The sequence below is a fragment of the Felis catus genome, chromosome E2 (genome assembly GCF_018350175.1).
Source record: "Felis catus isolate Fca126 chromosome E2, F.catus_Fca126_mat1.0, whole genome shotgun sequence".
Taxonomy (NCBI): domain Eukaryota; kingdom Metazoa; phylum Chordata; class Mammalia; order Carnivora; family Felidae; genus Felis; species Felis catus.
In genome coordinates, this window is record NC_058382.1 from 17,567,322 (window position 1) to 17,584,302 (window position 16,981).

Consider the following 16,981-nt stretch of genomic DNA (forward strand, 5'->3'; position numbering starts at 1 on the left):
CACCCCCTGGGCCCCAGTCAGGGAGGCTTCCTGGAGAGGGGACCTTTATGCTGAGACCTGAAGGATGAGTATGAACAGAGTAGGTGGGCAAAGGGACCTCTATATTGCTTGTGTGCCCTCATTCTATAGCATGTGCAGTCTGGGGGTCCCTGCAATACCCGAGTAGTACCGTGCATGTGTCTGCATGTGCTGTAACCCCTCATTAGCTCCTGCAAGGGTATCCTGATGGGATGGTGTTTTGGGGGGTTCCACTTAATTGCCGCATTTCCTTAATTACAACATCTGGAGAAGGGGACAAAAGCAGCGGAAACAGCCACAGCAGGAAGAATGAGGTTAAACTGCCTGAGAGCTGAGGGGGCCTTGGGGGAAGAGGACTGCTCATATGCATGCACAGAATCTGCCTGAATATACACAAATACACACGGGGGACACATCCATATTCACACATGCACATCACGTACTCAGAGGCTCACCAGAACACAGATACAGCAGGCGCATGGAACACATATACACCTGGCTTCCTGTTCAAATATAGGGGACACACACATGCACAGACTCACACTCAGACATGTGAGAGATCATATGTGTAAAAACACATTCTGCACAGATTCTCTCTTGCATGCGTGAGCCACATTCCCACATATATACACAAGAAACATTCAGAAAGTCGTATCAAATACCTATAAGGTATTCAAATCAATGAAGTCTGTTAAAAAATCACTTTACAAATAAACTTAGGCCCTCTTCAAGTTGAGGGTTGTTTGAGCAATCATGGATGGAGGTGGTGTCTCCTTATCCTCAACTAGTCCCTGCCAACCCAAGCCTAGCCAGTGGGGTTCATTGGAATTAGCTCAGCTTTGTAATTAGCACATGAATTGATACTGAGGACTGGGAATTCATTTCATTTTTTTTAAGTTTATTTATTTATTTTGAAAGAAAGAGAGAGAGCATGAGCGCAGGGCAGAGAGAGAGGGAGAGAGGATCCCAGACAGGCTCTGCACCATCAGCACAGAGCCTGATGTGGGGCTTGAACCCACAAACTACAAGATCATGACCTGAGCTGAAATCAAGAGTCAGATGCTTAACAGACTGAGCCACCCAGATGCCCCAGACCAGGAACTGGCTTTAAAGATTAGGTCGGAAGGTGCATTTCCATACGGATGGGTCAAAAGAGAGGGGCAAGAAGACGAGTGCATACTCCCCACCCTCCCAAACATATACACTAACCACCACCGTAAATCAGACTGATGGGTTCCAGGCAAGCACTGACTTCTACAGGGCAACCACAAGATCCTGTGTATGAGGTTCTGCTTAGCTCTGGTGGAAGACCTAACGTGAGGCTCAGGGTCTGCTTTAATGACTTCCACCTGTCAACGTGGAAGAAGACTTCCACGGGGGCAAGTTTACATTTGGGCAAAGAATGGAGTGGAATATACCGATGAGTTTTAATTAGTAAACATATAGCCAGTGGGCCACTGTATGAAAACGCTATGTGAAAGCCGGAACACCACAATTGGGGATTAGAGTTTCATTTCACAGAATGACAGGGGGTGCTCAAGGTTTATTGATATCAGGGGCCCAGAGAGGAAGGGTCGGAGTATCAGTAAGTGTAATGTCAGCTACTGTAACAAAGAACTCCCTTGATTTCAGTGACTTCATACAATAGTTGATTTCTTGCCACAGGTGTCCTGCTTGGTTGGCATCTGTCCTCCATCTGGTGACTCACACAGCAGACTGGTTAATCTTGTGCCTCCATCATTTCCTGGGGCTCCAAATTATCTGCTTCCACCTGGCAAATGGGAGGAGAGAGGGTAAAGAAGTTTCACCAGCTTCTTAAAAAGCTTGGCCCAGAAGTGACCCTCTATAAACCTCCCTTCTGCCCGTATTTTATTGGAGAGAACTAATCACATAGCCACCCCAGATGCAAGGAGGGCTGAGAACATATCCCCAGGCTGGGCAGCTTCCTGCCATCGTAGTTATGCAGAGTGTATGGATGATAATGGACCCAACATCAACCACCACCAGATCCACAACCTCAGGGGGAAGCAGCAGGAAGAGGCTGTGGGATCTCCTTCCATTCACTACAGCGAATCCTGCTCCAGGGAGATGTCTCAGCCCCACGCTGACCACCCACCCACCTACCCTGGTCCCGGCCTTTGGGGTGGGTGATCACAAATTTGACTCCTTTGAGGGCAAAGTGAATCTGGCTTGATTTGATAAATCTCTGGGTCAGTGCTGAAAGATGATAGTGAGTATCCAACACTTTTTTCCCCCCAAGCATTTATTGAGCCCTCACTATGTGCCAGGCCCAGTGCTGGGAACACACCTGTGAATCAGGCACAGTCCAGGCTTTGGAATTTTGTCTCCTCATAAGGCAGAAAGAGAACAGGTAGTTTCTGGACCTGTGTTTGTCGCTGTGATATTCCATTATGAACAAGATTGGGGAGAGGGAAGGGACAAAGAAATCACCAGGTCTGCCTGCCTGTGTGTGACAGTGGGGTTGGGAGTGGAGGTTCAGTGAAGGGATGAGGGCAACATTTGAGGATGAAGTCACCTGGACCAGAAGGGGGTACATAGGTTTGAACATAATCCCTGTATTATCTGTGTGATCTATCTATCTATCATCTATCTGTGTGATCTATCTATTATCTGTGCAGATCTGTGTGCTAATCATTAACCTAATGATTCCAGCTCCTAACACAAACCACTGTTGATTCAAGTGCTAATCAGAAATCCGATCTCTGTGAACACAAACCTGTGCTGATTCATGTGCAAACTGTAAATCTATGCTGACTGTAAACTCTGTCCTGGAGCAGGGCTAAATCACAAACTTGGGCAGGAACACCAACCAACAATTACCAACTCAAAAAGATCCACATGCTAATAGCCATTTTTAGTTGATTCATGTGCTAATTAGTATCTTGGGATAACTTAACTGAATGATCAGAGGGTGTTGCAGTCTTGAGGAAGAGAAGTACTGACTCTGAAGCCTGACAGTCTAAGTTCAAATCCCAGGTCTGTTACAGACCAGTTGAATTGACTATGGGCAAATTATTCCCTTCTTTGGGCCTCAACTTCATTCTTCATTCATTCCTTCAAGAGGCGGGCTGGCTGATAGCACCTCATATGGCTGTTGGGAGGATTAAATAAGATAATTCATGTAAGAAGCTGGGAGCAGTGCCTGGCACAGATGTGTTTACTCTATAAGTACTAGCTGTAATAATGATAACGATAATATAGAGCCAACAGTTACTGTCCTGATTTCATTTAATCTTCATAGTGGCCCCTACCTCCAACTTCTTCACCACCACCACTCTTCCTTGGCCCATGTCTGGAAGCCTCACCATCTGGATGGGCTTCCCAGAGGTTCCCAGGGCAACCCGAGTCCCCAAGTCCCGTCCCCGCTGCTGCTCCTCTCAGCACTATTCCCAGGTCGGGACACAACCCCTCAGTCGCCACTTGGGGGCAGCAACACACCGCTCAGCCACTGCGCGCGCGGCGCATTGTGGGGCACGTAGTCTCGTGGGTGGTTTAAGCGGTGCTTCCAGCCCGGGAAGTAAACTGCATTTCCCAGAAGGCCACGCGACACCCTCTGCCTCACCTTGCTCAAATCTGGGGGCTGAGACCTCACCCCCACCGAGAGCGCGCCTCCGGAGCGGCGCGGGGAATTGTGGGGTGGCGGAGCGGAGGCCCGCGCCCCGTGGAGGAAATGCTGCGCCGGCGCGGGCGGTTGGTCTAGCCAGATGGACCTTAGCGGGTGGGTAGGGGCAGCAGCTGTTCAGTCCCGGGAGTCGCCGCCGCTTTAAAGCAACGGCGTGGGGGCGTGGGGTGCTGCGCAATCCCTTACTCAGGGAACTGCGAGACCAGACCCCCGCCGCTGTGTATGCCCTGGAGCCAGCTCAGCCGCCTGCGGCGCTCCTGAATCTCCACTAACCCTTGCCGGCTCTCGAGACTGTTCGTGGCGCTTCAGTCTTAAAAGAAAACAATCCCTTCCCCTTCTTTTCTCTCTTTTCCTTCACAGTTACCCCCTCTCCCTCCTTTAAAAAACAAACAAAACAAACAACAAAAACCCCACCCTATTATGGTAATGTTCAACCGTGCACACGGGAAGAATGGGGTAATGACCCTCCAGGTACCCAGCACCTTTCTTCAACGATTATCAACGTATGGCCAATCCTGTTTTATTTTTTCTGCCTCCCTCCCTGCAGAATTAGTGTAAATCCCGGACGGCATATTTCATCCACAAATACTTTTATATGTATCTCTAAAACACAAGGTTCTTTCAAAAAAAGAACACCTTTATCACACCTAAAAACAAATAATTTCTTAATTTTATTCAGTATCCAACCTGTCTCCAGATTTCCCTGATTGTCTTATAAATGTCTTGACTGTTGACTGGTTCAGATCAGAATCCACACAGGATCTATGCATTGCATTTTGTTGGTACCTCTCACAAAGGTACCTGTCTGATTTGGCTGGTTGCACTTGGTGTCCTTCGTTATGTTCTTCTGTCTCCTGTATGTCCTGCAAACAGATGTAGAAGCTGCGTCAGATTCAGGTGTTTTGTGTTTTGTTTTTTGATTTTTAAAAAATGTTTATTTGTTTTTGAGAGAGAGAGAGAGAGACAGAGAGAGAGAGAGAGAGAGAGAGAGAGAGAGAGAGCGTAATCAGGGGAGGGGGAGAGAGAGAGGGAGACACAGAATTCAAAGCAGACTCCAGGCTCTGAGCTGTAAGCACAGAGCCCAAAGCAGGGCTTGGACTCATGAACTGTGAGATCATGACCTGAGCCGAAGTTGGTTGCTAAACCGACTGAGTCACCCAGGCACCCCCCGATTCAGGTTTAATTTGGGGGTAAGTAGGCTTCATGGGTGATGTTGAGTTCTTCGATCAGGAGGCACATAATAATGTCTGGATGTTTCTTGCTTGTGATATTAATATCCAATGTTGGGTTTGAGAGTTGTCAGCCTGACTCATCCATTATAAAAACACAGCCAAACTTTAAGAGGGAAGTGTCTACATGCTCTCCCCTTCATCTCTTTCCCTCTGTTTCACACACACACAAAACCCCAATAGTTTTGTGTTGCTAAAGCTCTTCCCTATTGCCAAACTCAAGAGTCACTTCTCTATCCTTAACTCAATGATCCTGCCATGATGGGCCTATCCTGTCCTGGCCAGTATTAGTAGGCACTAGCCACACAGTGGGCTAGCTAGTCCTAATTGAGATGTGCTCTAAGTATAAAATACATACTGGGATTTCAAAGATTTACTTTGAAAAAAAGGAAGAAAGAAAAAAAAAAGAATGTAAAATGTCTTGAGAATTTTAAAGACATTGATAATGTATTGAAACTATAGTATTTGGGGGGCGCCTGGGGGGCGCAGTCGGTTAAGCGTCCGACTTCAGCCAGGTCACGATCTCGCGGTCCGTGAGTTCGAGCCCCGCGTCAGGCTCTGGGCTGATGGCTCAGAGCCTGGAGCCTGTTTCCGATTCTGTGTCTCCTTCTCTCTCTGCCCCTCCCCCGTTCATGCTCTGTCTCTCTCTGTCCCAAAATAAATAAATAAACGTTGAAAAAAAATTAAAAAAAAAAAAAGAAACTATAGTATTTGGGATATATTAATAATAAAATATATGATTGAAATATTTTGTCAAAATACTTTCACTTTTCTTTTGAAATGTGGCTACTAGAGATTTTTAAATAACACATGTTATTATATACATTATATTTCTATTAGAAATATATTTAGAAATAAATCTATTAGAAACATATTACATTATATTTCTATTAGCATTGTTTTCGACCTAGTGATTTTCAAAATGTGATCTTTGGGTCAGTAGCAGCAGCAACAGCGCATGATAACTTGTTACAATTGCAAATTCTCTGCTGCCCAGACCCACTGAACTGGAATCCCTGGGGATATAGGACCCAGCTGTCTGCATTTTAACAAGTCCTTCAGACCAATCCCGTCTGAAAACTCCCCTTCTGCTTTCTGTGATGCAGTACTCTCCCAAACCCACCCACTTCTCACCCCTCCACTGTTAACACCCTGGTCTGAGCCCCTTTCGGCACCAAATGGACCACCACAATTGCTAACAAACCCGCCTCTAATCTTGTGTCCTACTTGTAGTCCTCTCACCACAGCTTGAGGGGAGGGGCAAGGGGTGTCTTTCAAAAACATAAGTCAGATCGTATTACTTCTCTGCATAAAACCTTCCAATGGCTTCTCGTTGCCCTTACAGTAAACTCTGAGCTCCTTCCTGTGGCTGCTGCAGCCCTCTGTCACGTGACCTCTGCAGCCTCCTCAACCTCACATTGTCCTCCAACTTCCCTTTCACTCTTTCGGCCCCAGCCATCTCTTCTTGCTGTTCTCACACACTCCCAGCTCTTTCCTGGCTCGGGGCCTTTGTGATGGCCATCCCCTCTTCTGGGAATAGAGTTCTCCCAGATCTTTGTAGTGTAGGTCTAGCTCTCTTGTCCTTCAGGTCTCTCAGTTCAGATGCCCCATCTCAATGCTGTCCTTGTGTCACTCCAACTGAAGCCTGACTCCCCGACGCCCACATTCACATATCACCCACCTCTCCTTCTGCGTGGCATGTTACACACATTGTTCTTCCCCTTCTTCATTTGTTTGTCTCCTCTACTAAATGTCGTAAGCATACAAGGGCAGGGATTCACCTCTCTTGCTTACCACTTTGTCCCCAGCTCCTACCTGCACATAGTAGGTGCTCAAGATAGGTCTGTTCACTGACCTAGGAAGTGCTCCTCCTCAGTCTCTCTTGTGGCTTCTACCTACCCTGAAGTCAGAGGACCATTGGCGTCCACAGTGTTTGAAAAATAGGAACACCCCGATGACACTCCTGATTTCTGCCTTCTGCCGTGTTGGGATATCTGACAACTTGGAGCCCACTTTTATTTTTTTATGTTTATTTATATATTTTATTTATTTATTTTGAGGGGGAGCAGAGGGAGAGGGAGAGAGAGAATCCCGAGTAGGCTCTGTGCTATCAGCACAGAGCCTGATGTGGGCCTCGATCTCATGAACTGTGAGATCATGACCTGAGCTGAGGTCAAGAGTTGGACACTTAACTGACTAAGCTACCTAGGCACCCCTGGAGGCCATTTTTCTCCTTGGGCACAGTAGGCTGGAGCTGCTAAACCTACGAAGGCCTGATGGAGATACAGATATTAGAAGAGAGAGACGTTAACACATGGAGGTGGTTATGCACCAGATGGAGGAGCTAAGGGGCCAAGTAGGAGCCAGTGAAGCAATCAGAAATTAGCAGCAGTGGGAAGCCACTGTCACTCCAGGCTGGAGGAACAAAAGAAGGAGTTACCATCATCAGACCCAGAGACAAAGTCACCTCATAGAAGCTGGAGACCCAGAAGGATTGTCTAGCTGGCTGGAGCTGTGGGGAGGCACAACCACAGGGAGAGGGAAGAATTGCCTTGGCCTGCTGCTCCCACTCGCTGGGCTCCTGCCACTGCTTCCTGTTGGCAGAACCCCAGGTAAATCCAGATAAAGGGAGAGGCTGGAAACTGGCCTGGGATGCAGGCAGAAAGGGGAGGATGAGGAACAGGTCTGGGGGCAAATACAGCCTAGAGCAGCACAGCACGGGGTCCCGGACAAACCAGGGTCCCCACCATGCCGTGGTGTCCCCACCTCACTGAGTCACATTATAGGTCTTGCTGCTGTAGGACTAGGGTTAGGGTAGAATTTGCGACCCCAGTGTTTCAGTTATCTTCTGCTGCATAACACACTATCCAAAAACTAAGCAGCTTAAGTCAACCATTTTCTTTTCCCTCTGACTTTATGGATCAGTTATTCAAGAAGGGCTCAGTGGGGCTGTTCTTACTTGGTGTCCATCATATGGTTGAACTCAGATGTTGAGTGGGCTGGAGTCATTTGAAAACGCGACGGGCCTGGTGTCCCAGGTGGCTCACTCCCATAGCTGGCAATGTTGCTGACTGTCAGATGAGAGGTCAGTGGGCTGCTGACCAGAGCAAATGCACATGGCCGCTCCAGCATGGCAATCTTACATGGCGGCTGGCTTCTCCCAGAGCATGTGTCCCAAAAGATCCAGAAAGAAACTGCTTAGCATTTTCTGACTCAGCTTCTGAAGTCACACAGCATCACTTCTCCTGCTGTCTATTGGTTGAAGTAGCCACCAAGTAGTTTTTTTTTTAGCTTGTTTTATTTTTTATTTTTTAAAATTGACATCCAAATTAGTTAGCATATAGTGCAACAATGATTTCAGGAGGAGATTCCTCAGTGCCCCTTCCCCATTTAGCCCATCCCCCCCACAACCCTTCCAGTAACCCTCAGTTTGTTCTCCATATTTATGGGTCTCTTCTGTTTTGTCCCCCTCCCTGTTTTTATATTATTTTTATTTCCCTTCCCTTATGTTCCTCTGTTTTGTCTCTTAAAGTCCTCATAGGAGTGAAGTCGTATGATTTTTGTCTTTCTCTGACTAATTTTGCTTAGCACAATACCCTCCAGTTCCATCCACGTAGTTGCAAATGGCAAGATTTCCTTCTTTTTGATTGCTGAGTAATACTCCATTGTATATATATACCACACCTTCTTTATCCATTCATCCATCGATGGACATTTGGGCTCTTTCCATACTTTGGCTATTGTCGACAGTGCTGCCATAAACATGGGGGTGCACGTGTCCCTTTGAAACAGCACACCTGTATCCCTGGATACATACCTAGTAGTGCAATTGCTGGGCCGTAGGGTAGTTCTATTTTTAGTTTTTTGAGGAACCTCCATACTGTTTTCCAGAGTGGCTGTACCAGCTTGCATTCCCACAAGTGGTTTCTTACCTATGTGCCTTTGTACATGCCCTTCCACTGACTGTGTTCTACTCTTAAGACACAGGTGTGTAGTTACCTTTATTGGAAGCCTTCCCTGGGAGCCTTCCTGAGCATGTACTGTCTCAGGTTGGGAGAGGCACCTGCCTCAGGGCCCAGTAACGGCCTGGGCCCATACATTCACTGCATTTTAGGAGAGTGTGTCTGTGGGGCCCACCATTGCATCTGTTTCTTGCCTGACCCTTGCGAAAGGTCAGTAAGGAGCCATTTAATGGATTGTGGAAGTCAGTTATACTGAGATTCCCAAAGAACTAAACCTCACTGCTCACGCTCTCCCGCAGTCCTCTCCGTTGCCTCTGCCTTGGACATGTGACTTGTTTTAACCAACAGAATGTAACAGAAGTCACCCTCTGCCAGTTCTGGCCTCAGTCTTAAGCTTGGCAGCTTTTGCTTTCGTGTACTCAGGAACGCTGAGCTCCCTGTCGGGGAGACCACATGGAAAGGCCACACAGAGTGATTACGTGGAAAAGCCACATGGAGAACTGAGGAAGCCAGATAGCGAGAATTGATAGCCCCGAATCTGTGACCTCTGTTCTAGCTGTCCCTCGGCCGTTTGAGCTTTTCTTGAAACACCAGAAACATGAATAAAGAAGCCTTCTTGGATGCTGTAGCCTCAGCTGACATCATGTGGAGCAGAGACAAACCATCTCTGTTGGGTCCAATTCAAATTCTTAAAACACAGGACAGTGAGCAAATAATAACATAGTTGCTGTTTAAGCCACTAGTTTTGGGAATTTGTTATGCAGCAATAGCTACCTGATATAGGCTGAGTGAACTATTTCCTATTTTCTGTGGGCCTTATGGAGTAAAGGGGCAGGATGTTATTCCCAACATAAATAAACTCACTGCCCAGATTAAGGCTGGCATATTGTAGGCATTCATTCATCCCCTCATTCTTTCATTCACTCATTCATTCCCTCATTTATTCTTTCACTAGACATTCACTGAGATACTCAACTGCTGTGCACCAGGTTCTGTTCTAGGTCCTGTAGATACATGAGTGATAAAGCAGACAAAATCACGGACTTCACCTAACTTAAAATGTGATTTCCATGAACTAGCAGTCATGCTGGGTATCTTACCGGAATGGCTGGCCAAAGACAGAATAAAGAAAGCAAGAATGTATTATAGAACAGAACTATAATGTCATACCAGTTGGATTTATATTCCAGCCATTTGGGGGAAGATATCAATTTGGAGCCTCATCTTACATGGCAAATAAAAATAAATTCCAGACGGACTAGAGTAAAATATGGGAAGAAAGTTACACAATAAAAGTCTTGAAGATGAAATAAATATTTAATAACCTCTGGGTTGGAAAAGACTACCTGAACTTCAAAACGGGAGAACAAATCACCAAGGAAAAGACTGATGGATTTGACTGTTTAAAGAATTGAATATTCCGTGTGTCCAAAAAGGGCATGACTAAAATTGAGGTTATGCAAATACTGGAGAAAAATACTCGCGACAGGCAAAACTGACAAATGGTTAACATATTGTAATGAAGATATTAATATATCAATGTGGAATTAACATGAAAATCCAATACCCAAAAGATGGGCAAATAAGAGGAAAAGACAATTCACAGAAGAAATACAAATAGAAAAAAAATAATGTTCAAATAATTGCCACTTGAAATACTGAAACACATCCCTTTGCCTGTCAAATCAGCAAAGATGTTTGAAATGTGGTTCCCTATAGCTGAGGAGAGTTCAGGTAAATGTGAGATTTCATTCACCATGGTTGGGATGGGAATGGGAATGACCCTTCTGGAGAAGGATTGGACAGCCTGAGTTCAAAGCCTAAAAATGTGTGTATCTGTTAATTCACCATTTATACGTCTAGGAATTTAGCCTCTGAAAGAATCCAGCAAGTGGGAAAATATTTCACTAAAGAGATTTTCATGGCACCATTTTCTAATAATAACAGAAAAAACAGACCAAAACCAAAAACAAATTGGAAATAATCCCGTGTCCCACTAACATTTGACAAAGACCCATGGGATGTCATTTGAAGGTAAAGGGATTCCTTGCGAAAAGAAACGTGGGAAACGCTGGCTTGAATAAAGTTAGACGAGCTGCTTTGTTGGAATTTTTATCAGCATGCTGAAGTCCATGATAACTGTATGGGGAAGGGGTGGGGGGACCTCCTAGGCATTTCTACCTCCCCCCCCCCCCACTGCCGGATTTATTTGGTCAGGCAGCCTGAATCAGTTGGCTATCGCTGGCAACTGTCCTGCTATTCCTTGCTCCTCATTCTGTTGACCACATCAGTTCCCAACACCTACTCAGATTCAAGGGCAGGGAAATAGACTCCACCCTTTGATGGGAGTTGCCTTGAAGTCAGATGGTGAAAGGCAGGGAGACAGAGAGGGTTGAAAAATTGCAGCCATTTTTTTAGAGTCTTCCAGAATCTTTGCTTCATGGAACATATTAGGTAAGGCAAATTACTAGCTTTTAAAAAAAAAAAATTTAAGTTTATTTAAAAAAATTTTTTTTAAGGTTTATTCATTTTTCAGAGACAGAGAGACAGAATGTGAGTGGGGGAGAGGCAGAGAGAGAGGGAGTCACGGAATCTGAAACAGGCTCCAGGCTCTGAGCTGTCAGCACAGAGCCCGATGAGGGGCCTGAACTCAGGTTGGACAGGGAGATCATGACCTGAGCTGAAGTCAGACGGTTAACTGACTGAGCCACCCAGGCACCCCACAAGCTCTTGTTAACCAAAGAAGCCCAAATTTCAGTGGCTTAATACAATCTACCTTTCCTTCACACCATAGTGTAAATGCAATCAGTAGGGGGTCTCTGCCCCTGCTTCACCCTGGGACTGAAGCTCCTCCCATCTGGCAGCTCTGGGCTCCTTTAGTTGGCCTGCCCCTGCCCCCAGTCCTCTCTACCGGTGCGTGTTGAAAGAGGTGAGGGCCACAAGTGGGAGGTTTTCAGGGTCACACCTGGAGGTCCATCACAACACATTTGCTCGCGTTATTGCCTCACATACCTGATTACAAGGGACGATGGGAAATGTGGTCCAGCTGTATGCAAAGAAGCAGAGGGAAGCAGTTTTAGTGACAAATTAGCCAGTCTCTGCCACAGATTTTGGAACATGCTGGCTATCTCTGAAAATAGAAACGTCATATTTATTAGTTTTCTTATTTATTGCCTTTCTCCCTCCACTAGGAGCCAAGATCTAGGAGGGCAGTTTTGTTCACTATTACATACCTATCACCCATCCAGGGGCCTGGGCAAATAGGTGTTAAATAAATGAATACATGCACGAGTTAATAAAAATTCAATAACTTCAGAAGATATAATATTACAAACCCATTAAGAGTTATAGTTCTTTTTAAAAAATGTTTATTTATTTGTTTTGAGGTGGGGCGAGGGGCAGAGAGAAGAGAGAAAGAATTCCAAGCAGGCTCTTCGAGATCATGACCTGAGCCAAAATCAAGAGTCAGAGGCTTAACTGACTGAGCCACCCAGGCACCCATAGACTGATATTTCTAAGGGGATTTTAGGAACATGAGAAATTGCTCATGTGTAATGAACACTTAGATAGGATATAGGTTAGGTAGGTTATGAACCCTGTAATAGAATTCAATATAACAGTGGCTTAAACAAAGTAGAACTTTATTTCTCTTTCACCAATAGATGAAGTGTAAATAGTCCAGGGTTTCATTGTGAAGGTATGGAGGTTTCATGGCATCAGAGATCTAGGCTGTCTAACCGATGGTCCTACCATTCCTAGGGGAGTGCCCTGGCCTGCGTGGCCCAAGATGGCTCCCACCACATTCACATTCCAGGCAGTGAGAAGGAGAAAAGGGAAATGGAGACTCACCTCACAGCTCTTTCCTAGTGTAGGTGAACCGAGAAATGAAATATATTTAATTTTTTTTTAACTTTTATTTATTTTTGAGAGACAGAGAGAACCAGGGCATGAATGTGGGAGGAGCAGAGAGAGAGGGAGATACAGAATCTGAAGCAGGCTCCAGGCTCTGAGCCATCAGCACAGAGGCCAATGTGGGGCTCAGACCCACGAACTGTGAGATCATGACCTGAGCTAAAGTTGGACGCTCAACTGACTGAGCCACCCAGGCGCCCCAAGAAATGAAATATATTTTTAAAATTTATTTTTGTTTTGAGGAGTGCCTGGGTGGCTCAGTCAGTTGAGCGTCCAACTTCGGCTCCGATTTAGTGAGTTCGAGCCCCACATTGGGTTCGTTGTTGTCAGCGCTGAAGCCATCCATGCAGGGCCCACTTCCACTTCCAATCCCCTGTCCCCCTCTCTCTCTGCCCCTCCCCCGCTCTCTCTCTGTCTCAAAAATAAATAAACATTTAAACATTTTTATTTTTATTTGTTGAAGAAACCAAGAGTCAGACACTTAACCAACTGAGCCATCCAGGCACCTTGAAATCTTAAAAAAAAAAAAGTTTATTTATTTATTTTGAGCAAGAGAAAGTGCGAACAGGGGAGGGACAGAGAGGGAAGGAGAGAAAGAATCCCAAGCAGGTTCCATGCTGTAAGCAAAGAGCCTGATGTGGGGCTCAATCTCACAAACCATGAGATCATGACCTGAGCTGAAATCAAGAGTCAGACACTTAACTGACTGAGCCACCCAGGCAGCCCCGAGAAATGAAATCTTAGCTTTGGTGTCTAATTTATTTTGCCCTCTGTACTGTGAGGGTCATCTTCTGGGTTACTTTCCAGAGCAAAGAGCAGAGGTATAACAATAAGGTCAGGTCACAGAGGAGCAGTCGAAGGGAATATAGCTGCTTATTTCCAGGTAATACAAATTCTTTGCAAAAATTGGCAGGATGATAGGTCAGACGTCTGAAGTGTTTCCATGTATGTTGTCATTTTTGTTGATCCTGCCTATTCTTGTTCATGATATCTTAGATTTGTAGGAAGAGGGACATTAAAAATTTTTTTAATGTTTTTATTTATTTTTGAGGGAGACACAGAGAGACAGAGCACGAGTGGGGGAGGGGCTGAGAGAGAGGGAGACACAGAATCCAAGCAGGCTCCAGGCTCTAAGCTGTCAGCACAGAGCCCAACGTGGGGCTCGAACTCATGAACTATGAGATCATGACCTAAACCAAAGTTGGATGCTTAACCGATTGAGCCACCCAGGCACCCCCAACCCCCCAAAATTTTTTTTAAAAAGATTTGTAGGAAGAATCTGAAGACCTAATATGGCTGTATGTTACTCCAGAGGGGACACTCATCCAGGACAAGACCCAGGTTTACCTGACTTAGGGGCTACAAGGATAAGCTGTTAGTTCACATGAAGGCTAGGTGATTTCTGGCTCACTCTTACCTTGAGTGTGACAAGCCTTCAGATCCCAGTTGAAAATGAAGAGTGATGTTCACACTCTCCAGTCTGGGTGGACCTGGGCCTCTACTTTTTGCCTCTCTAGTCCCTAACTGTCTTCTGGATTGGACCATGTCTTCAGAACATAGTGAAGACATTTGTTCTGAAGGCATTTGAGCTCTGGGCTCCCTTTTTGTTTTATTTTGAATATTGGATGCTATTTCCTTACCCTCTTACTAGTCCTTTGCTGCTTTTAGTAACTTTTCCTATATATTTCAAACTGCATTTTTAGTTTTGAGAAAGAGAGGGAGAGAGAGAGAGAGAGAGAGAGAGAGAATGAGTTGGGGAGGGGCAGAGAGAGAGGACAGAGAATCCGAAGCAGGCTCCATGCCATCAGCGCAGAGCCCGATGCAGGGCTCAAACTCACGAACTGTGAGATCATGACCTGAGCCAAAATCAAGAGCCAGATACTCAACCAACCGAGCCACCCAGGCGCCCCTCAACCTGTATTTTTTTTAAATGTTTTTTTATTTTTGACACAGAGAGAGAGAGAGACAGAGCATGAGGAGGGGAGGGGCAGAGAGAGAGGGAGACACAGAATCTGAAGCAGGCTCCAGGCTCTCAGCTGTCAGCACAGAGCCCAACGCGGGGCTCGAACTCACAGACCACGAGATCATGACCCCAGCCAGAGTCAGACACTCAAACGACTGAGCCACCCAGGCGCCTCCCTAAACCTATATTTTTATTTGTTCTTCAGGGGAGGGTGCTTTCTGATTTCTTAGAACACCAATATTGACAGCAGAAGTCCTGTATTTTTTTTTTCCTCCACAAAATTGCCTTTATTTGTTGTGTTTTCTGACATTAAAATATTTTTATTTATTTATGATTATATAAGTTAAAGATACTCTCTGTAAAAAAACAAATGTAAAGGGTGCCTTAAATTTTTTTTTAATTTTTTTAACGTTTATTTATTTTTGAGACAGAGAGAGACAGAGCATGAACAGGGGAGGGGCAGAGAGAGAGGGAGACACAGAATCTGAAACAGGCTCCAGGCTCTGAGCTGTCAGCACAGAGCCCGACGTGGGGCTCGAACTCACGGACCGTGAGATCATGACCTGAGCCAAAGTCGGATGCTTAACCGACCAAGCCACCCAGGCGCCCCAAGGGTGCCTTAAATTTTAAGCCCTGCATGGGCTTAAAATTGTAGATTTCTAATTCATTTATAATGACTGCATTTATGATATGGATGAACCACAACTGATAAATCTATGAAGCATTGCTTTAATTATATTTTAAAGGCCTTCCTTTCACAAACATATAAAGCCAGCTGTTGTGGCCTAGGATGTCTGTTCACTGACAGTGTCGGGGCCACATTCCTGCGAAGAGGGAGAATAGAGAAAGGGAGGACACACTTTTGCCTTTAGGGACACAACCTGGAAGTTGTTTCTTCCCGCATTCCAGTGACCAGAATACAGTTCCAGGGCCTCATCTGGCTCCAGAGAGGCTGAGAAACACAGTCTTGGCTAGGGGACCAGATGTCCAATTACCAATTACATTTTAATAGAAGAAGGGAAGAGAACAATATTTGCTGATTGCTGGCATGGTGCTTCACTCGCCTCGCAAGTCAGTCCTTGCTAGCACTTTCCCACAAGCCAAAGCGGGAAACATCTGTTTAGTTGTCAACACTGAAACTGATAGGAAATAAAGACATCATGAAACCGCTTTACGAGTTCCTTTGGTGCTTCCAATTTTCATCTTTTTAAAACAATTTTTTATTCAGGTAGAATTTACGTAGAGTAAAATACATCCTTTTTAGTGTATTGTTCTATGAACTTCGACAAACGCATGCAACCATGAAATCATCACAAGAAAAATAGAGAATTCTACTGTCCTCCCCTCCCCAATTTCCCTCACTCCCCTTTGTGGTCAACCACTGCCTCCACTTCCAGCCCCTGGCAGGCACCGATCCAATTTCTGTCCCTCCAGGCTGCCTTTTCCAGAGTGTTCTATGGATAGAATTGTGTATGTAGACCTTTGAGTCTGGCATCTTTCCCATAGCATGATGTACTTCAGATTTGTTTGTGCTCTTGTGGGTTTATCAGTAGTTCATTCCTTTTTCTTGCCGAGTAGTATTCCATTGTGTGGATGTACCATGATTCATTCATCCGCTGAAGAAAACATGGATTGTTTTTAGTTTGGGGCAATTATAAATAAAGCCACCGTTTATATGGCTTACTGGTGTTTGTGTGAACTTAAGTTTTGACTTCTCTTGAGTAAATATCTAGGAATAGGATTGTTGGGTCATATGACAAGCGTGTGTTTAACTTTATAAGAAACTGCCACTTTTCCCAAGTGGCTGAACCATTTTGCGTTCCCACCAGCAATGTGTAGGAGGGTTCCTGTTGTTAGGCATCTTCGGCGGCTCTAGGTATCGTCAGAACTGCTGCTGTTTGCCATTCTTTTTTTATTATTATTATTTTATTTTTTTTAACGTTTATTTATTTTTGAGACAGAGAGAGACAGAGCATGAACGGGGGAGGGTCAGAGAGAGGGAGACACAGAATCGGAAACAGGCTCTAGGCTCCGAGCGGTCAGCACAGAGCCCTACACGGGGCTCGAACTTACAGACCGCGAGATCGTGACCTGAGCCGATCTCTGAAGGCCTCTGAAGCAGGGGAGGTCCCCTTTAATCATGAGATCCTGCGGGAGGCCTATGCTCTGTGTCACTGCCTTCCAGTGCTCAGCACAGACAAGTTCAAGACAGACTTCTACGATCAATGTAACGACGTGGGGCTCATGGCCTACC

The 16,981-nt window shown here is 45.5% G+C and overlaps 1 long non-coding RNA gene across 1 annotated transcript; it reads right to left on the reverse strand.

The window, feature by feature from the left end:
• Positions 1-1,541: 1,541 nt before the first annotated feature.
• On the reverse strand, positions 1,542-3,611 carry LOC102900320. The gene is made up of 2 exons (XR_442049.4): positions 3,291-3,611; positions 1,542-1,789 (listed from the first exon to the last, which is right to left on the reverse strand). It is a non-coding gene; the product is annotated as an uncharacterized LOC102900320 (long non-coding RNA).
• Between the last annotated feature and the right edge of the window lie 13,370 nt (positions 3,612-16,981).